Raw genomic sequence first — 23626 nt, forward strand, 5'->3', positions numbered from 1 at the left:
GCCTCCTACATTGTTAGTGAAGCCAGCGTCTCCCAGCCCAGGTGGACCTCCTTGTCGGAACTTCAGCAAAGTTCCTTTTGCAGCCCATTCCTGTCCACATCTTCAGCCCCACGCTTGCCAAACTGCTCCCTTTCGGAGCTTTAAACAGATATAGCTGTGCAGGTCGCGCCTGCCAGCGTCTCTGAGCCCGGTGGGACAGTCTGCTCCTTCGGGGCCTTCTGCTCCTTCAGAGCCTTGGTGGAGCTTACTGTGCAGGTCACGCCTGCCAGTTACTCCGAGCCTGGAGTTTACTCCGAGGCCGGCCGCCTGCTCCCTTCCGGAGCCTCACATGCGGTAGCTGTACAGGCCGTGTCTGTCAGCCTCTCCGAGCCCGCTGCACCTATTTTTGGAGCCAGCAGGCCGTTCCTTCAAAGAAAAAACAGCTTACCGGCCGGAGCATTTTCGAATGGCTCCGAATCCCGCGCCATACATCGACGTATTGATGCGCATGCGGGCTGGCGGGTTCTTCACGCAGTCTCTCATGAGACCTCGATATAAAATTAAATCCGCTACTTCAGTGGGGAGACAATTCAATAGGATCACACAATATTGAGGGGAACTTGCTCCACTCTGATATTCTAAGTCACCTGAATGATCCATATGTAATTTTGAAAAATGGTCTAGAAATTCGTCTGATCCTTCACCCTTTACTGGTCATTTCCAGAACTCGTTTTAAGTCGCCTGGTTTTCTGAAACGTTTTTGCAAGGGCCGTTAAAACAGCCTCTTCTCTTGCACTGTTATTCATTACTACATTTGACAAGGCTTCATAAGTTGGGTGTCCTAGGGCTACTAGAAATTTGGTATTTTCAGCTGGAGTAATTATCTGTTCTATGGTCTCCCACAAATCCCGGGAATCTGCATGATATACACGCACTGTGGTTCTTAAATAATCTATAAAGGGAGCAGGTGACTTATTCCTATCGCCGATTCTGTTTAGACAATAGACAATAAGTGCAGGAGTAGGTCATTTGGCCCTTCGAGCCAGCACCACCATTCAATGTGATTATGGCTGATCATCCCCAATCAGTACCCCGTTCCTGCCTTCTCCCCATATCCCCTGACTCCGCTATTTTTAAGAGCCCTATCTAGCTCTCTCTTGAAAGCATCCAGCGAACCTGCCTATAGTACTGCCGTTATTTCATGGGGCTTCCACGGTGTATGGATGTCTGTGGCACGGGGATTATTCATACTTACTGCTCTGGCCGAATCTGCTGTACCTATCCCTTACTGTTAACTGCCTATGGGATACCTGTTTAATTTGTAAGCTTTTGGTTACGTGAAAATCTATCTCGGTATCTAAAATCACTGTCTCACCCTCAGATGAATCTTCCTGCTTGCTAAGGATTTCCCGATACTGCCCAAATAAATCATTCCCCTTTCCTACTACTCGTGTAATCTGTCTAAGTTGTGGCTCACAGAAATACTCTTGCAGTTGCACAACATCTAACATACCTTTCTTTTCGTTAAACACCGGACCTAACCTTTTCGTTCTACTCCGGGTGTCATAAGCTACTGAACGATGTGTCAATGATGGCATGGATAGGATCGAAGGATCTGGTACCTCAGAATCTGCTGTTGGTAGATTCTGTTCAGATGTAGAATGCAGATGCAGATTGATTCCGCAGACCTAAAGTATTTATTATGGACACAAATCATACACGGTGCTAGTGAAGCCTGGGAAACGCATGAGGAACATGGTGGAAGCTGCAAACTCTTCCAAATACTCCACCACTCTTCGAAATATTCATCTCCTTCCCCCTCGAAGTCAGCACCAACCATCGTATTCCTAGTCTTTAATTCTACAGGAACTAATTTCCTTCCAGGAGATCCACCTTCCCCTTGTTCTGTGTGTTTTCCTTCATCTCCACATTTCCTTCCCACTGTCTGGGGGTCGATCTACCTTACCTTCTTTTAGTTCTATTCCAAGTTTAGCGATCGCTTTTTCCCAACTAGCCATTCTTTTAACCTCCTTATTCACCTTCCGTTCCTCAAAATATTTTCTTCATAACCGTTAATTCTTTTGCACTGTTGTTATTTGTCACAGTCTGCCCTCTCCTCATTCTCATCCACTCATCCACTTCATCTCCCAGTCCCTCCTTCTCCTCACCTGCCTGCCTGCTACTCCCCTCTCATCAGCCTAACTCTCCTCACCTGTTGCACTCAGTTGCCTCTGATCACCTATTAACCTGGTATATAGACTCTCCTCACTGCTCACAGTGCCAGATTGTTCTCAGCTTTCATGCAAGACTCTCCAGCGATTTCCCAACTGCCTACACGGATTCGAACCTGCCTGCCCCTGACCATTCCGTCCTGTCGTCTTCCCGGATATCACCTCAGCCTTCTGTCCCCGACCTCCTGGTTTCTGTCTGCCTCTCTCCTGGGCTGTTTGGTGTATCCCTGCAACGGCTCCTCGACTTCCTGCCTGGCTTCGACTCTCCTTTCATCTGTCCTTCGCTGGTTTGTTTGCATCGCGTGTTGCATCTCCTGGTTACCGGACCTTCCACTACCCCGACTACGTCTCCTGCCTGCCCCTCTTCGGAACCCTCGCCCAATCCTGAGCCTCTGTGTGAGTACGGTGTACCCATTCCTGTGTTACTACTCTGTGTTACAGTATCGTAATAAGGTTCATTACCAATTATACCTGCCTGATTCTGTGCTGCTATTGGGTCCAAGTGATACCCGTTACATTATTACTATGCTGCCAAATAATCCGTTCTATGTATGTTATCCGTTTTACTGTTCTAATGCCCCCCGACACCCATAGCTTATTTCCTAATTTCTTATTTAACGCTCCTGATAAATTTCTTAACCTCTGCTTTGTGAGGGGACTCGTTACACATTGTTGTGAGGGGACTCGTTACACATTGTTGTAATGGGCTCTTTTCTTCTTCTGTCACATCCTGATATACATTATTCCCCATGCTCCTGAACACCCAAAACAAAATTCCTAAATCCTTCCTTTTGATCCCTAAATTTATGAAGCTCGCTCTTAACAATGACTAATGGTTCAAAGCTTTCACAGCCTCGCAACTCTTTACTCCTTTGCTCCACGGGTCCACACCCTTCCAACCTTACAACTTTCTCAATCCCCAATCATTCAAGGATCAGAGTACTCCAGGGAACAATCAAACACATTCTCGCGCTCATTTAATCCTCAATCGATACACCTGAAAATGATCTTCAGACACGCAAGTAACATGGTACACAAGCAGGATAACACTTTACCTATTACTATAAGGCGCAACCACACTCCTAAATAAACCACAAACATTTGTTTATTATAAATCACGCACTCTAAGAGATCCTCCTCGTGGTGCAATCGGTCAGCGGGATGACTCCTCCGACACAGCAATTGAAAGAGTCCAACCCCTGATTGAACCCCCATGATTTAGATTCCTACAGTACTATGCTTTATTCAATTACAAATATTTAACTCAGACACACTTTTACTTCAAGTATCTAAATCTGTAAACACTCACACAAGCAGCAACACAAATAACAGTCCACGAACTTAACACAATCTAAATTTTAACTTTCGAAATCTTAATATACTAAGTTTATTTACGTACACAGAATATTTACACAACTCGGATCCGATAACAATACAAGAAGCTAGATTTTTACAATTTACAAAATGATTTAAAGCACTAGTGCATAGTTCCCAAACACTCGATCCCGACGCCGCGTCACGCTGTTATCACTCAGTGAACCTCTCCCTCTGATACCGAAGATTTGCCCCTTCCTAGGTTACTCTTTGCTGAGGGGTACTACTCCTTAAATGACTACTTTTCCTCCCGAATATTACTATCCCTCTGCTAAGACTGGACTTCTATAGGGGGACCTCTATCCCTCCTCTCTGTTCTACAGAATTAGGGATACCCTTCGCTATTCGGATTACACCAAGTAAACAGGTTCCCATCTCTCAGGTACTTTACGCTATCAGGTACTTGTAAACAATTGCCCAGAGAGTTACTATTCACTCTTGATCAGCCACTATTCGGAATCGATCACGGAAGTTCTATGTACAGGAATTCGAATTCCACCTTACGGGCAGAACTTCAAGGTGAAATTCTGTATTTGGAAATTTGACTCTGCAAATATAGACTCGTTCTCGAACTCCTAATTTTAGTGCGTATCCCTCCTCATATGCGGGCACTTGAATCAAACTAAAATTGCCCAATTAAATTCTCGAATGGACTAGAGCATTCCAGTCAATCTATACCCTGACCACCGAGCCCAGTACCTTTATGAGGTTCCTCATCCGTCACACGGGACGGGATTTCTACACGCAGATACTCCTCTGCTGGGCACTGGGGGTTCAGCGCCTAGCCACTTCGCGCTGGCAGTTATCTATGCCGATTTTCAGAGCACACCGATCCAATTCAGGCTCCCAGCAAAGATCCAATTGATACGTAGGTCAGACCTATATTTCAATACCCCACCAATTGGATACCAAATCTAACCTTGGGCCACGCCTCGCCCAATGAAGTGCACAGGCTCTCGCTAAAGTAGCTGCAGTCTACCAACTACGACCAAGTTTTGGGCCATGCCACACCTGGTTTTATGGGCCCGCAACCCAAAGGAGTGCTAACCACCCCCCGTGCTTGACTCTATTCTAACGATCTCGATTAGGCCCTTTCCCAAGCTCGCGAATGATCGATCCGCTCCGACTAACGAAGTGCTGAAACCAATACAAAAAACACACAATGGTCCCGTTTTCTGCGCTCGCGATTGAAACCGCTCAATACCCTTGATCACAAGCTTGTGTTTAGGGGTCTGTTGAGATCTCGGACGAGCCCCCAATGTAAATTGCTTGTTCTAAGCTTCTCCCCAGCCTAGTTTCATTCAAAAACCACTGAATCAAGCACTTGATGAACTAATCTTTATTTTAACAAAAAACAATTACAGTTCCCACCACTATACCTAACCACCGCGGGTTCGATCCTCGAATCTGCCTGTTCAAACCCTCTAGGCCTCGCATGAACAGAGACACTCCAGAATGTCACGCAGTCCATAGCGCTATCCCAGAAGATCGACGCAGGACCTCGTGCAGCGGACTTTTATATTTCTCCGGACCTTCAGGTGCCGAACCACATGGGGGTGGTCTCTTTACAATCCAATTACAGATATCGATTAATCCCATACATAACAGACATTTCCCTAACCCAATTATACAGCAGCTAAAACATTGTATTCAAACAGGGCTTCTCAGGGGAGCAAACACAGCAACATTTGCCCTGATCTGCAAGAAAACCAGACAAGGCTCAATACCTCATCCAATCAACATTAGGCAAAGTGAAACTCTGCAACATTATTTACAATTATTTACAAAGTGTTTGTCTGGTTTGCAGTCGTCCAATCCATTCTATACATTTTGCACCTAATTGACAGGGTCCCATTCCCTTCCTGCAGCTTGGATCGAGACTCTAGACAAACTGGCACCACCCTGCAGCTTGACCCAATTCCACAGAGAGCACTTCCAAATTGACCAAATCTCCCAGCAGCCCTGAAGCTTTTACCCAATTTTAAAGTCCTAGCCTCTCCAATCTGGCCAGGATTAACAAACAGCTGGCAGTGGTTGTGCACGTTGGCTCAAACGACATAGGGAAGAAGAGGAAGGAGTTTCTGCAACACAAGTTTAGATAGTTAGGAAGAAGCATGAAAAGCAGGAATTCTCAGGTGGTTATCAAAAGAGATCCAAGATGGCGGCGCGCACAGTCGCAGCAGCTTGAAGCTCTCCCTTTCGGTGCTTTTTTTGTGTGTTTTTGTTTGTATGTCTGTTTGACAATGTTACGTTTTGTCGTGCGAATCTCACCTTTAGCCGACAGGATCTTCTGATTATCGGATTACAGTGTAAACAGGCAGTTAAGTGTGTTTTTCTGCATTCACGCAACATACCGGAGGAGATAACCAGGACACCGGGCTCTCTGTGGATTGTTGTCGGCCCCAGCAAACGCCGGAGACGGAGGAGGCACAGGAAGCAAAAGCGTGGTCGCCGGTCCGGACTACTCGCTAGGCTAAGGCAACAACCGCATAAACCACCGCTACCCAGCATCATTCTCACCAGCGCCAGATCTATCACCAACAAAATGGATGAAGATACACATCGCTTGTGGCAGGGATTTCACACCATCACTGACTACAAGCCCCCCCACCCCCGCTGCGGATATGCCAAAACGACCCATCGCTACCAGATGAACTGAACGAGTTCTACGCACGGTTTGAGGTTAAAAACAGCACCCAGACACGTGCACTACTGCCATCTCCCAGTGACCAGTCGCTCAGGCTGTCCGCAGCCAGTTAAAAAAGCCTTTGCCAGCATCAACCCACGCAAAGCTGCAGGGCCGGACAACATTCCTGGATGCGTTTTAAGAGACTGCGCCGAGCAACTGAAAGATGTCTTCACAGACATTTTTAACATCTCACTCAGCCAGGCAGTAGTGCCCAACTGTCTTAAGAGTGCCACCATCGTCCCTGTCCCGAAGAAACCAAACCCAGCCTGCCATAATGACTTTCGACCAGTGGCTCTGACACCCATAGTAATGAAGTGTTTTGAGCGACTCGTTATGCAGCATATCAAAAAGAGTCTACCTGCCGACCTAGATCCACTGCAGTTCGCCTACAGAGCCAACCGATCCACAGAGGATGCAGTCTCAACAACACTGAACCTCGTACTGTCACACCTTGATCGGAAAAATACTTATGCCAGGATCCTCTTCATAGACTTCAGCTCTGCTTTTAACACAATCATTCCGCAGCAGCTGGTGGAGAAGTTGGAGCTATTGGGGGTTGATGCTGGCACATGTAACAGGGTCCTGAACTTTCTATCGCAACAGCAGCAGACAGTCAGGGTGGGCAGTAGGACATCAAAAACCATAGCCGTGAGCACTGGCTCACCCCAAGGCTGTGTCCTAAGTCCCCTGCTGTTTAGTCTGCTTACACACAACTGTACTGCTAGACTGAACAACAACTTAATCAACAAGTTCGCTGATGACACAACAGTGGTGGGTCTCATCAGTGACAATGATGAGTCGGCGTACAGGATGGAGGTGGAGCTGCTCACATGATGGTTCAAATCCCACAACCTCATTCTCAACGTGGGAAAAACTAAGGAGATGGTGGTTAACTTCAGGGAAAACAACACCATACACATCTGCACATCGATGGAGCTGATGTGGAAAGGGTCAGCAGCGTGAAGTTCCTAGGACTCCACCTGTCAGATGACCTGATGTCCACGGCCAACACCACAGCACTGGTCAAGAGAGCCCAGCAGCGATTACACCCTCTCCGAAGACTACGTAAAGCAGGTCTCCCCACTACACACCTACGAACTTTTTATAGGGGGACAATCGAGAGCACAATAACCTATGGCATCACTTCCTGGTTCGGGAGCTGCAAGGCGTACGAACGGCACCAACTAGACAGGATTGTGAAGACCGGCAGCAGGATTATTGGTGCTCCACTCCCTTTCCTGCTGGACATATACAGGAAGAGATGTATCAGCAGAGCCATCTCCATCATCAAAGACCCCTACCACCCATCGCATCACATATTCTCCATCCTGCCATCTGGGAAGAGGTACAAGAGCATTAGCTGCAAAACCAGCAGGATGCTCCTCAGCTTCTTCCTGCAGGCTATAAGACTGATAAACGGACTTTGCTCCCTGCCAAAGTATCGCGCACCAACCATCAACCTGGACACACTGCAGCAGCTGCCGTGCCGTCGATCGGAACGCCTGTTGATGTTTAGTAGAGAGTAGAGTGTTTAATTTGTTCATGATATATATATTTTTATTTCTATTTATTTTTTACTGCACACTGGACACTGGTCGAGCAATGTTTTTTTGTTTCCTCTGGGTATGTGAGTACTCAGGAAAATGACAATAAAGATATACTATACTATACTATATTATACAATGAACTAAGACTACAGGTCGCCGCAAACGAATTCATCGCGGACAGTTGCATTCTGCTAATAACAGAGATGTGGCTACACGCACTTGTACCGGACGCAGCCATTGAGCTAGCAGGCCGCACAGCATTTCGCTGGGATAGAAACAAAGACTCCGGTAAGAGCAAAGGAGGGGGGTTATGCATCTACATTCACAACAACTGGTGCACAAATACCACAATCATAGACAGACACTGTTCTGCTGATTTGGAGTACCTGATAGTTAGATACAGGCCTTTCTACCTTCCATGTGAGTTTACCGTGGTCATAGTTACAGCTGTGTATATCCCACCGGATGCTAATGCTAGCATAGCCCTAGGCTACCTCCATAGCGCTATCAGCAAACAAGAGAAAACCTACCCCAAAGCAGCCCATATCATAGCTGGTGATTTCAATCACGCAGACTTAAAATCAGTTCTCCCCAAGTTTGAACATCACATCAAATGTGCAACCAGGGGAGAAAATACATTAGACAAGGCATACTCAAACATCAAGAAGGGGTTTAGAGCCACACCACTACCACACTTAGGCCAGTCGGATCACCAATCCACTCACGTAGCACCAGCATACACCCCCCTCAGGAGAAAAGCTCAACCCACCACCAGGACTGTTAAAGCTTGGCCTGAAGGAGCTTCCTCACAGCTACAGGACTGCTTTGAAAGGACAAACTGGGACATGTTTGGAAATCAGGACTTGGAGGAGTACACAGCCACGGTACTCTTTTACATCCAGAATTGTGTTGACAACGTCACCGTCGACAAACTCATCCGGGTGTACCCCAACTAGAAGCCGTGGATGACAAAAGAGGTCCAAACTCTCCTCAGGGACCGCAACACCGCCTTCAGGTCTGGCGACAGAGCCCTGTACAGCGCTGCTAGAGCCAACCTGAAGAAAGGCATCAGGGATGCCAAAGCGGCCCACAAGAGGAAGATAGAGGACCACTTTAACAACAACGATCCACGGCGGGTGTGGCAGGGCATCCAGCACATCACCAACTACAAGCCCAGCAACAGCACGACGGCCGACGGCGACGCCTCACTGGCAGAGGAGCTGAACTGCTTCTTTGCTCGCTCCGAGGCAGAACCAGAAGAGCTCGTCACCATTCTCTCACCAGCCCCTAACAACAACTACACCCTCACTGCGCAGGAGCATGAAGTGAGGCGGGTGCTCAGGGCGGTGAACTCGAGGAAGGCTGCCGGCCCGGATGGCGTGACAGGAAGGGTTCTGAAGGAATGTGCAGACCAGCTCTCCGAGGTCTTCACGAAAATCTTCAACCTGTCCCTGTCCAAATCCATCATCCCACCGTGCCTGAAGTCTGCCACAATCATCCCACTACCAAAAAAGCCTGTTATCAGCGGCCTTAATGACTACCGACCGGTCGCTCTCACACCAGTCATCATGAAGTGTTTCGAGAGGCTGGTCCAGCAGCACATCAAAGCCAGCCTCCCGCCCACCTTCGATCCACACCAGTTTGCCTACAGAGCAAATAGGTCCACTGAGGATGCCATCGCCACTGCTCTTCACACTGCACTGACCCACCTCGAACACCAGGGGAGCTATGTGAGGATACTTTTCATTGACTTTAGCTCCACCTTCAATACCATCATCCCCAGCAGACTGGTCACCAAACTCATGGATTTAGGACTCTCCCAACCCATCTGCCTCTGGATCAAGGACTTTTTGTCTAACCGCCCCCAGACCGTCAGACTGGGCCATCATCTCTCCACCCCCTTCACACTCAGCACCGGCTCCCCACAGGGCTGTGTGTGTTGAGGCCCCTCCTCTACGCCCTCTACACCCACGATTGTGCCCCCGCCCACTCCACCAACACCATCATCAAGTTTGCGGACGTCACGACTGTGGTTGGACGTATCTCAGGAGGAGATGAGACAGCCTACAGGGAGGAAGTCCAAAGACTGGCAGCATGGTGTTCAGACAACAACCTCATCCTAAACACCACAAAAACAAAGGAAATTATCATAGACTTCCGTAAGAACAGTGCAGCCCCCAAACCCCTATTCATCAATGGGGACTGTGTGGAAAGGGTCTCAGACTTCAGATTCCTGGGCACACAAATTACGGAGGATCTCTCCTGGACTACAAACACCACCACAGCAGTCAAGAAGGCCCAGCAGCGACTCTACTTTCTGAGGATCCTCAGGAAAAACAACCTGGAGGAGAAGCTGCTGGTGTCCTTCTACCGCTGCTCCATCGAGAGTGTGCTGGCGTACTGTATAACCACATGGTATGCCAGCTGCTCTGCAGCGGACAGGAGAGCCCTTCAAAGGGTCATCAACACTGCACAAAAAATCAACATCCTGAAGGACCCTTCCCACCCTGGACACAACCAGTTCCACCTGCTGCCCTCTGACAGATGGCACAGGTCTTTCAAAACTCGCACAAACAGACTCAGAGACAGCTTCTACCCATAGCCATACGTGAACTTAACAATGCAAAATAAGAAATAACACTCACATTCAACTGAATGGTTCTACCTCAGCTGCTATTGTTATTTATCTGTAATTTTTTTTTTTTATATATGTATATATTTTTACCTTTTCTTATATATTTAAAATTGCTCTTGTGAATCGCACCGTGGGATTGACTTTTAAATTTTGTTGTACCATGTGCAATGACAATAAAGAGATTCATTCATTCATTCATTCATTCATTCATTCATTATCTCTGGATTGCTTCCAGTACCTCGTGCTAGTGAGAGCAGTAACATGGAAATAGGGGATCTGAATGTATGGCTGGGAGGCAGGTGCAGGGAGAAAGGATTTAGCTTTATAGACCATTGTGATCTCTTCTGGGGGAGGGGTGACCTGTACAAAAGGGACGGGTTACACCTTAACTGGAGGGCGACCGACATTCTGGCAGGCAGGTTTGCTAAGGCTACATGTGTGGGTTTGAACTAAATAGTGGGAGGGGAGTTTTTGACAAATTGGGAGTGTATAGATGGAGTTGAAGGGGAAGTGACTACAGGAAACCAAGAAGCAAGAGGTACTCCTGAAATGGCGTTTCCTGTCTGGGACCACCCAGAACCTCGGAATCAGCTGGTGCGTTATCGCGGAGCGGGCGATGCCTTGCCCGGGTTGCCGCGCTGGACCTCCGGTGAGCTGAGATCGCTGATAAAAACATCGCGGAGCTGCGGGTCTGTGGAGCGGCCAGCTGCGGGCGGCGGCGCTAACTTTAACATCGGGAGCCTGGGATCTCTCAGTGAGATCACTAGTTGTGGAGCTCCATCCGGCACGGCCTTGTTGGCTTCGGAAACCACGGCCTCCAGTGCGGAAGCGGCCATTCCAGGGTTCCCAGGCTGCTGTGAGGATTCTCCCGACGCCGGAGCACCATCACCCGGTGAGAACGGCCTGGAACATCGGGCCTCCATGGAGGCAACTGGAGGCCTCAATAGGCCTAACTATGGGTGAACTGGGGATGGGCACTGGACATTGTGCCTTCCCTCATAATGGGAACCATTGTGGGGGGATGGTTTTATGTTTACATTTCTTTATTACTGTTATGTCTGTATTCTCTCTTTATGTGCTGCATGGCAAGAAGCATTTCACTACACCTAGGTGTATGTGATTAATAAAATAACCTTTGGACCTTTGAACCTTTGAACCTTTTACTCCAGGGAGTTACTCCAGCTCCAGGGAGTGAGTCTGCGTGGTTTTCAGCTGTCGTGGCGAGGCGGCGACCGGACAGCAATGGTGGCCAGATCTCCCACAATACAAAAGGTGGGAGAATGTGCCTGGCACCGACCAGTTGCCATGGCTGTGCGCATGTGCAGGGCGGCCAATGATGTGTTGCCCGTGGTTGCGTGCATGTGCAGGGGGAAGATGTGCAGGCTGTGGTAGTGCGCATGTTCAAGGTGGCCGGTCGTGCCGGTGGATGAGGAGCGGTCGGAGAGCGGAGTCCTGGCGACCCGGACACGGATGGCGGGCGGAGACGGCGGAGAGAGAGATAGAGAGGAGGGCCCGCTCAGAGTTCAGCGGCAGGTGTCCCGGGTGCTTGCCAAGCTGGGTAAAATTACACGGATTTTAGGTTACCTGGCGGGACTTTAGGTGGCCATTGGCACCCGGGCAACCATTAATTTCGAGCCCTGCCTTAAGATGCATGGGATTAGCAGTGACTTGGTGGCATTGATTCAAAACTGGTTTATTGTTAAAAGTCAGGGGGTTATGGTGGAAGGACACTATTCAGGCTGGATATCTAATCTGTGGAGTTTCAGGGCTCTGATCTTTGTGATATACATAAATGACTTGGACATAAATGTAGACGGGTTGGTTAGTGAGCTTGCAGATGACACCAAAATTACCGGGGTCACGGACTGTGAGGAAGGCTGTCAATGTACACATCATTGTATGGATCAACTACAGAAATGGGCGGAGAAATGGCGTATGGAGGTTAATCTGAGCAAGAGTGAGGAGTTGCACTTTGGGAAGTTTGAAAATAAGAGGAAAATATACAATTACTGGCATAACCCTTAACTGCATTGATGCTCAGAGGGATCTTGGGGTCCAACTCCATAACTCCCTGACAATGGCAACACAAGTAGATAGAGTGGTAAAGAAGGCATATTGTATGCTTGCTTTCAAATGTCAAAGCATTGAGTAGAAATCAAGAAATCATGATGCAGATTTACAGGACTTTGGTTAGGCAGCATTTGGAGTATTGCATACAGATCTGGTCCCCCCCCCTTACAAGAAATGCAGATTGGATGTGCAGGATAAATGTGGCGGCTTTGAAAAGGATGCAGTGGAGGCTTACAAGAATAATGCCTGGATTAGGGGGGTTTAACTACAGGAAGTTGGACAAACATGCATTGGTTTCTCTGGAATGCCAGAGATTGTAGGGAAACCTGATAGAAGTATATGAAGTTCCGTGGGGCATAGATAAGATAGACAGTCAGTATCTTTTTCCCAGGGCAGAAAAAACAAATACGAGAATGCATAGTTTTAAGATGAGAGACTTTTGTATAGGAAATGCAAGGAATGGATGGATATGGATTATTTGCAGGTAGATATGGTCTTGGCAACATGTGTGGCACAGACATTGTGGGCTGGGCTTGCTCTAGTGCTGTGTTGTTCTCTGTACCGCTGGATACCATTGTGAAATTGTCAAAGAAAATGGTCACTTGTTGGTCACATTTAGTTCCCTTCCAAATAAATGATGAAATATTACAGTTATTTTAAGTCAATGCACTTTATCAGACATCAATTAAACTTAAAAGTAAAACCAATGCAGTCTGTTGCAAGTTTCTGTTTGTTTGGGTCATTAACAACTCTACTACAGTTAAGATGGCAAAAATGTAAATAAACCAATCATTAATCTTTAGAAAATTATTATTTCTGATAGCAACTATGTCAGTGGTATGATGGTGTTCGAGGAATAACTTAAGGAGTCATTTTGGATAATACATTTCTGATAAATTATTCTTTTTCAGTCAATGCATTGGAGAAAAAATTATGGTCGCCTCCAATCTTGCATATTGTTCACTCAAAATCTTTGCAGTGCAATGCCTGAATACTTCAGTAAAAATAGATATCTCCAAAAAGTGCATGAGACCTTTTGAGCAGGTAGTGGTAGTTGTAATGATAATATTAATATAATCATAACATTGGAATGCCCACAGAAATGTGACAGTCAGCTACCCATGCTCTTTTGGCTGCACTCAGCTTTCAAATAATGGAATTCTACACTATACATTATGTCATTGCCTACGAGGCCTGATATTTGTCATTACAAATTTAATTACAATTCGCCTTTATATTTATTGACACTGAACTCTTCGCTACTTTGGGGTTAAGGATGATTTGTTTCTGCTCTAGCGCTCTGGGTTTTGAACTAGTTATGTAAATCATCTTGGGGTCTGCAGACTTTGTCACAAGCAGTTACAAAATAAATCAACTTTGGATCCATACGTGCTTGACAGAGTGAGTTTGTATTGCTAGGGTCTGCCCTGGTTGGTCATGTTTTCTGGACTTCCATGGGCTCCTGATCAGGGCCGGCCTTAAGCCAATTGGACCAATTGCTCCTAATTGGGTCCCGCGCCTAAGGAGACCCCGCGCTAGAGTAATCTACTCTCGTCTCGGGTAGATCTACCCTGGATGGAGGAGAGAAGGGGGGAGAGAGAGTAGAGGGGTGGAGGGGGAAGAAAGGAGTAGACCGGGAGGGGGGTGTGAGGGGTGAATGGAGAAGGGGGTGGTGGGTCGTTCCCTCACGGACCCGAGGCAGCGCTCCTGCCCCTTCAGTCGCCATGCTTCATGCACGCAGCCCCGGCTCCACCCCTCTCTCCCTGGGGAGACGCGGTGAACAATACAGGGAGGGTGGGCCGGGGGTTGGAGCAACGTTTACAAACCTCTGCCTCAGCTCACACCCGGACCCCAGCATCCACTCCTGCCGCCAGCCCTCTCCCTCCCTTCTCTCCTTCCCTTCCCTACCTCCCTTCTCTCCTTCCCTTCCCTACCTCCCTTCTCTCATTCCCTCCCTCTTCTCTCATTCCCTCCCTCCCTTCTCTCATTCCCTCCCTCCTTCCTCTATCTCTTTTCCCTTCTCTCCTTCCCCCTCTCCCTTCTTTCTCTCCTTCCCTTCCTCCCTTCTTTCTCTACTCGCTCTCCCTTCGCTCCTTCCTCCCTTCTCTCCCTCCCTTCCCTCCCCTCCCACACACATAATGCACAGACAACTAACACACACACACCAGGCCCATACGAAGCTTTTCAAAAAGGGGGGTGGCATGACAGGATTACAAAAATCTTAATGTGAAATAATGTGCGCGCTGCGCATATCACGAGCGCGAAGTGTGAAGTCCCTCGATGCCAGGGTCCAGGGCCCGCTTAAGGGCCCTGGAAGCTCTGGGGTTTTAGATGCTCTCTGATGCATTCTGAGCCTTATTTTGGAGCATTTTTGAACCAAATTTATGACCAATATTTCAGAAATTAACAGGAACCTGAGAGGTAGCTTTTTCACACAAAGGGTGCTGGGTGTATGGAACGAGCTGCCAGAGGAGGTAGTTAAGGCTGGGACTATCCTAATGTTTAAGAGACATTTGGACACGTACATGGATAGGACAGATTTAGATGGATATGGGCCAAACTTGTGTGAGTGGGACTAGTTTAGATGGGACATGTTGGTTGGTGTGGGCAAGTTGGGCTGAAGGGCCTGTTTCCACATTGCATCATTCTATGACTAAAAAGTGAAGAAGAAAAATGCATGTAGATAAGTAGAGCAGATTTGAAAGAGGAGTGAAATGTAAAGGAAGAGAGAGGTTTATGGGTGGAAAGGAATGTAGGAAAGGAGGAGGGAGAGTGGGCTTGGGCAGATGGGTGAAGGGAAAATAGTCACAAAGTGCTGGAGTAACTCAGTGGGTCAGGCAGCATCTGCGGAGAATATGACTAGGCAACGTTTCGCTGAGTGCTGGAGTAACTCAGCGAGTCAGGCAGCATCTGTGGAGAACATGGATAGGTGACATGTCACAGAGTGAGAACTGGAGTAACTCAGCGGGTCAGGCAGCATCTGTGGAGAACATGGATAGGTGACATGTCACAGAGTGCTGGAGAGCGGGTCAGGCAGCATCTGTGGAGAACATGGATAGGTGACTGTCACAGAGTGCTGGAGTAACTCAGCAGTCAGGCAGCATCTGTGGAGAACATGGATAGGTGACATGTCACAGAGTGCTGGAGTAACTCAGTGGGTCAGGCAGCATCTGTGGAGAAAAGGTATAGATTATATTTCGGGTCAAGACTGTTCTTTAGTAATATTCATGATGTGACATGCATAGACATTCCTGAATGTTACCCAAACCATTGTGAGCTACTTTGTTATGGTGCTTGCCCTTTCCTATAACATCTCTGCTGCCTTGGGTGATGCAGGACACGACACAGTGTGAAGCTGTTGCTGTCTGTCCCAGCCTGGTAAAAACCTTGATGCAGTGGATTTGGAGAGCATGTTTCCACTGGTGGGAGAGTCTAGAACCAGTGGCCACAGCCTCAGAATTAAAAGACATTCCTTTAGGAAGGAGATGAGCAGGAATTTCTTAAGTCAGAGGGTGGTGAACTGTGGAATTCATTGGCACAGACATCCGTGGAGGTCGTCAATGGACATTTTTCAGGAGGAGATTGATAGATTCTTGATTGATATGGGTGTCAGAGATAATGGGAAGAAGGCAGGAGAATAGGTTTGAGAGGGAAAGATAGAGTGATACAGTGTGGAAACAGGCCCTTCGGCCCAGCATGTCCCATCTGAACTAGTCCCAGCTGCCCACGTTTGATCCATATCCCTCCGAAACTGTCCTATCCATGTACCTGTCTAACTGTTTCTTAAATGTTGTGATAGTCCCTGCTTCAACTACCTCCTCTGGCAGCTTGTTCCATACCCCACAGATTCCTATTAAATCATTTGCCCTTCATCTTAAACTTATGTCCTCTGCTCCTCGATTCATTTACTCTGGGCAAAAGAGTCAACCATCTCTATTCAAATCATAATTTTATACACCTCTATTAGATCATCCATCATCCTCCTATGCTCCATGAAATAGAGTCCCAGCCTACTCAACCTCTCCCTATAGCACTGGCTCTCTAGTCCTGGCAACATCCTCATAAATCTTCACTGTACCCTTTCCAGTTTGATGACATATTTCCTATAACATGGTGCAAAGAACTGAACACAATACTCTCAATGCGGCCTCACCAACTTCTTATGCAACTGCAACATGACCACCCAACTTGGCCTGGCCCGCTGAGTTACTCCAGCATTCTGTGAAACGTCACAGAACAGGGCAAGATTAGCAAGTTTGCTGATGATACAGAAGTGAGTGGTTTTGCAGATAGTGAAGATGGTTGTGAAAGATTGCAGCAGGATCTGGATCAATTAGCCAGGTGGGCAGAGGAATGGTTGATGGTTGCATGGTTCCTTGAAGGTCGTGTCAGTTTTGGTCTCCTAATCCGAGGAAAGACATCTTGTCATAGAGGGGGTACAGAGAAAGTTCACCAGACTGATTCCTGTGATGGCAGGACTTTCATATGAAGAAAGACTGGATAGACTCGGCTTGTACACGCTAGAATTTAGAAGATTGAGGGGGGATCTTATAGAAACTTACAAAATTCTTAAGAGGTTAGACAGGCTAGATGCAGGAAGATTATTCCCGATGTTGGGGAAGTCCAGAACTAGGGCTCACAGTTTAAGGATAAGAGGGAAGTCTTTTAGGACCGAGTTGAGAAAATCATTTTTTACACAGAGAGTGGTGAATCTGTGGAATTCTCTGCCACAGAAGGTAGTTGAGGCCAATTCTTTGGCTCTGTTTAAGAGGGAGTTAGATGTGGCCCTTGTGGTTAAGGGGCTCGGGGGGTGTGAAGAGAAGGCAGGTCCAGGATATTGAGTTGGATGATCAGCCATGATCATATTGAATGGCGGTGCAGGCTCGAAGGGCCTAATGGCTTACTTCTGCACCTATTTTCTATGTTTCTATGTGTTGCAGGTATATCAGGTGGTCAAAAAGTATTTTGGCACTTTCAGTCAGAGTATTGAGTATAGAAGTTGGGAGGTTATGTTGCAGTTGTATAAGACTTTGGTGAGACTGCATTTAGAATATTGTGTTCAGTTCTGGGCACCATGTTATAGGAAAGATGACAAACTGAAAAGAGTACAGAGATCCCCATCAGTCCCAGGGTTGGATCAGTCCAGATCAGGGGTTGTGTTGGGATTACAGCTGAGCATTTTCCGAGGGCTTTTCACATGCTGGTCTTTCAGAAAGCGTGGGCCACAGCGAGGGGGTGAGAAAGTTTGGAGCGTAGTAGCTCTGGCCAATGGTGTTGGGGTTCAGCATAGGTTCCCTGGGGCCTAGGTGCTGGGGATGAAGTGCAGTCCAGGTTTATTGCATCCACAGGGCCCCAAAAGCAGATGGTCCAGCAGGATATTTTTCAGAGAGCGGGGTTGGAGGGGAGCGGGCTCCAGCCGCAGCGGGATTGCGTGGGTCGGGGTTGGCATGGGCCCAGCGGGGGTGGTGTGGACCCAGCGGGGGTGGCGGGGGTCAACGAGGGTGGCGTGGACCCAGCGGAGGTCAGCGGGTGTAGCATGGGCCCAGCAGGGGTGGCATAAGCCAGCGGGTTGAGTCAGAGCAGGGGGGGAGGGTGGCGGGGGTGGACATGAGCCCAGCAGTGGGGGGGGGGGGGGGAGTGGGCCCAGTGGGGGGGCAGGGAGTGGACCCAGCGTCTGGGGTCAGCCGTTTGGTTCAGTGGGGGGGGTGGCGTGGGCCCAGCGGGGGCAAGGGGTGGTATGGACCCAGCGGGCGTTGCATGGGTGGGACTCAGTGGGGTTGGCGTGGCCACCCCCAGCGGGGGTGGGGTGAGCCCAGCAGGGGTGGCGTGGGCCCAGCGGGCGTCAGCAAGTGTGGCGTGGACCCAGCGGGGGTGGAGTGGGCCCAGTGGGGTTGGCGTGGGCCCCGCGGGGGTGGCGTGGGCCCAGCGGGGGGGGCGTGAGCCCAGCGGGGGTGGCGGGGGTGGTCATCAGTGTGGCGGACCCCAGGTTGGCGTGGACCCAGCTGAGCTCAGCAAGGGTGGGGTGTGGCGTGGGCCCAGGGGAGTGGCAAGCAGGGGTCAGCGGGGCTTGGGCCTCGGCTTGGGCGGCGGCGGAGACGACGAGGGGAGCGGGCTCAGCCGCAATAGCATCTAGTTTTGGGTTTACAGCCGTTGGGTTCAGATTCAGCCACTCTTGCTCGGCGACGGGAGAACAGAGAACTGGCCGTTTCCAAAGTGGAAATGTTGATATATTTTTTCTGTTTTTTTTTTTGGTGATTTTTTTCTTAGGGGGGGGAAAAAAAGGGGGGGGGAGCGGTCGCACCCAAATGCACCCCCCCCCCCCCCCCCCCCCCTTCGGACGGCCATGCACGCACACAACTAAGTTAGGATGGGGTAGAAGCCCAAAGGGCAGATGGGGCTGAAGCCCAAAATGTAATGCCTGGACTGGTTTTTCGCCAATGGTTATTGGTTTTCCAGGAACTAGTTAAATAAATTTTTTTTTTTTTCATTTCACAGTCACTAAAACAAGTGGTATTGTAACTATGTACTTTTCAGAGGTGATCTACACATTTTGTTTGTTACTTGGAGGCTTACATGTATGCAATTTTATATTAAAATGCAGCTTACATCTTTTGGTCCATTAACTCGCATACATTTTTTAAGCGCACATTTTGATGACTTTACATTCTACCATAGAGATATAATGTCTATAATAGACTTTATTTATATTTCTATGATTCTACAGACCTTGGCTACGGACCTGGGACTCGCCAAAATTGTTCCAAATTGGGCCCCACACCTCCTAAGGCCGGCCCAGCTCCTGATGTCTCAAGGTGCAATCCTGTGTATTGTGGATGTGTAATCCTGCATGCTCCTCCATTTTCAGAGGTCGCTAACCAGAGCTTGGGTCAGCCTCTTGGAGCTCAGCCTCTGAGTGTGCACATTTTCAAGCATTATCTGCACACACAGCTCTGTGACTGGGTTTTGGAGTGGGGGCGATATAGTTAGAAGAATTTCCAATTTATCCAATAGGTTAGCTCCACTGTAGTTGGAAGCTTGCTGGAGATGAGGTACAGCTCTGTGGTGAGACAAGCTGAGAAGAAGTATCAAGAAATATGCTCTGTGGATAAAGAGTTGGTTGACCCCACTCTGCATAAGGATTAAATGTATGTTGGACCCTTTGGTCAGAATCATGGTTGCATGTCCAGATGTAGCAGAAATAGAATGGGGATACATTCCTGAGGACCGTCAAATAATGATTGTTCATGAACTCTTTCAGCCGACAGACTGGAATTTTTTTTTGTGAGATCGAAAATAGCAATGTGTAATGCAGGATCTTGCTTCCTGCATTTTTTATGTTTACTGCACAATTTATTGAATTGAATTCATTGTATCTTTCAATGTACAGAATCCAACTGGGACTCAAGGAGGATCTTTTTGATCATTAAGTAATAATAGAGGTCTGATCCTTGCCATCTTTTTGATCTCAGCTCTCTTCCATACAAACATTAATACTAAAACCCGACAAAAAATATTTTCTTGCTCAGCAAACCTGGAACATCTTTGTTGGTTCTTACTTGTGAGTTGATATCAGTCCATTTGAGCAAAGTGAGTAAACACCCATGACAGCGGGAAAGGAAAATGCTGTACAGGCTGGCCACTTAGTCCAGTGCCATCAGGCTCGGTCAAAAAATGTTTGCAACAATTAAGAACTGGCCATTTTCTTGGTCAGCAGCATTTCTTGATTTTGGGGCAGGTGGGACCAACAAACGTAGGACAGATTACATCTAAACTGGAAGTGGACTAATATCCTTGCAGGGAGGTTTGCTCACAGTACAGGAGGATTTAAAATGATTAAGCTGATGGCAGCGAAATTGTCATTCCCTATTTTAGCCAGCTAACAATTATTGCATGTGACTGGACTTGTAATAGTTCTACTGATTGTGCAATTCCACCAATCCATCAGATTCCAGAATTATACTTCCAAATTGCACTCACTCCATGACAACAGTAAACATAGAAACATAGAAAACAGGTGCAGGAGGAGGCCATTCGGCCCTTCGAGCCAGAACCACCATTCATTGTGATCATGGCTGATCGTCCCCTATCAATAAGCCGTGCCTGCCTTCTCCCCATATCCCTTGACTCCACTAGCACCTAGAGCTCTAACTAACTCTCTCTTAAATCCATCCAGTGATTTGGCCTCCACTGCCCTCTGTGGCAGGGAATTCCATAAATTCACAAGTCTCTGGGTGAAAAAGTTTTTTCTCCCCTCAGTCTTAAATGACCTCCCCTTTATTCTAAGACAGTGGCCCCTGGTTCTGGACTCGCCCAACATTGGGAACATTTTTCCTGGATCTAGCTTATCCAGTCCTTTTATAATTTTATATGTTTCTATAAGATACCCCCTCATCCTTCTAAACTCCAGTGAATACAAGCCTAGTCTTTTCAATCTTTCCTCATATGACGGTCCCGCCATCCCAGGGATCATTCTCGTGAACCTACGCTGCACTGCCTCAATCACAAGGATGTCGTTCCTCAAATTAGGAGACCAAAACTGTACACAATACTCCAGATGTGGTCTCACCAGAGCCCTATACAACTGCAGAAGAACCTCTTTACTCCTGTGCTGAAATCCTCTTGTTATGAAGGCCAACATTCCATTAGCTTTCTTCACTGCCTGCTGTACCTGCACGCCAACTTTCAGTGACCGGTGTACAAGGACACTGAGGTCTCGCTGTACCTCCCCCTTACCTAACCTAACCCCATTGAGATAATAATCTGCCCCCTTGTTTTTGCCACCAAAGTGGATAACCTCACATTTATCTATATTATACTGCATCTGCCACGCATCTGTTCAGGTCACCCTGCAACCTCCTAACATCCTCTTCAGTAGGAAGGAGACCTTGCGTGGATGTGTCCAGCTTCATTATCTGGTTCTGCTGGTCCCATAATTTTGTAGTACCAGTAACCCTAAGCACTTTAACAATTTTCAAACAGTTTCCATGGTATCTTGATCTGAAGAACTGATATCAAACTTCAATATACAACTGCAAATTTCTGATAGAAATATAGGGTATCAAAAATAAAATAAACTACCAAAAATGAAGCAAACCTTCCTTGTTAAGATATAATGCAGACAAAAGTTAACTTTTAATTTTTATGCTTTAATTCCCCTTGAAATAGTGTCCTGGAAACCCTTTGGTTCTGTAGCATTTCTCAAAATTACACAGTTACTTAAACTCTCAGTTTGGTAGCAGGAAGGACACTTTCTTTGTGAACTGTGGCTGGTCCAAATAACATATTGGATTAGATTAATTAAAAGCACCCAACTCCTGCATGTGAAGTGAAATGAGCCATTTTGGATTACCCTGAAGACAGCTGCCACTCAGCCAAACATGAGGAGCTGGTGTTCATCAGGCAACTTTCCTGCAGATTCACCAGGAAAACCACCAGCACTGGTTTGCTTCATATGGACAATTGGAGTGTCATCTAGTCTTGGGAAAACTAGACTTATGATGTGGAGTGTACTTTGTTCTTGCTAGGAGAGACCATTTTGCAAGGATAATACAGATTATCTTTGTGCAGCTCAGAATGAGGTCTCTTTCTGTCCTAGACGCCACACAAAAACATAGGTAGGTAGCTTTGTGCTTCTCTTTGAGTGAACCGCCAGCCTATTCTACTTGTAGTATCCAACCTGCACTTCAGCAATGACTAGACTTTGAAGTTGCGATCTTCTGGTCTGTACTGCACAAGCAACAGATTTACCACCAGATACATCAGAAACCCACAAAGCATACTTACCATTCTTACGAAGACGAAAAATCCATGGAAGGTGATTAAAATAAAAGTTAAATCATGTAATTTCTTTATATATTTACATGTTGGCTCTCACATTTATTGCACAATTCTAATGATCCTTGAGTAGTTGCTGAAGTTGCCTTCATGAATGACTGCAGTGTCGTGGTGTTCACAAAACGCTGGTAAATGCTGTTTGTGGATGATACAAAGCTAAGGTCGGGGGACAGGTGGTGCAGAGACAGCAGGGAGTCTGTGGAAGGACTTGGACAGATTGGGAAAGTGGGCAAAGAAGTGCCAGATGGAAAACAGCGTAGCAAAGTGTGCAGTCATGCACTTTGGTAGTAGGAATAAAGGTGCTGACAATTTTCTAAATGGTGAGAGGATTCAGAAATCGGTGGTGCAGAGGGACTGGAAAGTACTAGTATAGGATTCCCAAAATGTTAATTTGCAGGTTGAACCTGTGGTAAAGATGGCAAATGCAAGGTTAGCATTCATTTTGAGAATACTAGAATATAAAAGCAGGGATGTGATGTTGAGGCTTTATAGGCGAGGTCAGACTGTATTTGGAGCATTGTGAACGGTTTTGGGTCCCATATCTGTGGAGGAATGTGTTGGCATTGGAGAGGTTTCAAAGGAGGTTTATGAGAATGATCCCGGGGATGATTGGCATAACATATGATGTACGTTTGATGGCACAGGGCATATACTTGCTGGAGTTTAGAAGAATGCGGGAGAATCACATTGAAACTTACCAAATAATGAAAGTCCTGGATAGAGTGGACGTGGAGAGGATGTTTCCATTTGTGGGAGAGTCTAGGACCAGAGAGCACAGACTCAAAATAAAAGGACGTACCTTTAGAAAGGAAATGAGGAAGAATTTATTTAGCTGGAGGGTGGTGAATCTGGAATTCATTGCTCAAGATGATTGTGGAAGCCAAGTCTTTGGGTATTTTTGTAGTGGAAATTGACAGGTTCTTGAGTAAAGGTGTCAAAGGTTGTGGGGGCAAGGCAGGAGAATGGGGTGAGGAGGAAGGTTAGATCAGCCATGATTGAATGGCAGAGTAGACCCGATGATTCGAATGGACTAATTATGCTCCTTTGACATATGAACCTATGAAATGGGAATTGTGGAAAGTTTCTCTTTCCCTGATAATAGTGATAAATTACCAGGCTGCATGACCTGAAGGCAGCTGGAGACGATGATATTGCCTGGTACCTCCACCTGTAGTCTGAGGCTTTAGGGAACTGCTATTGAAGGAGCCTTGTTCCATTGCTACAGTGCTTTTTGCAGATGGCATAAACCACTGTCAGGTTGGAAGAA

Source organism: Leucoraja erinacea, chromosome 2, assembly GCF_028641065.1.
Source record: "Leucoraja erinacea ecotype New England chromosome 2, Leri_hhj_1, whole genome shotgun sequence".
Taxonomy (NCBI): domain Eukaryota; kingdom Metazoa; phylum Chordata; class Chondrichthyes; order Rajiformes; family Rajidae; genus Leucoraja; species Leucoraja erinaceus.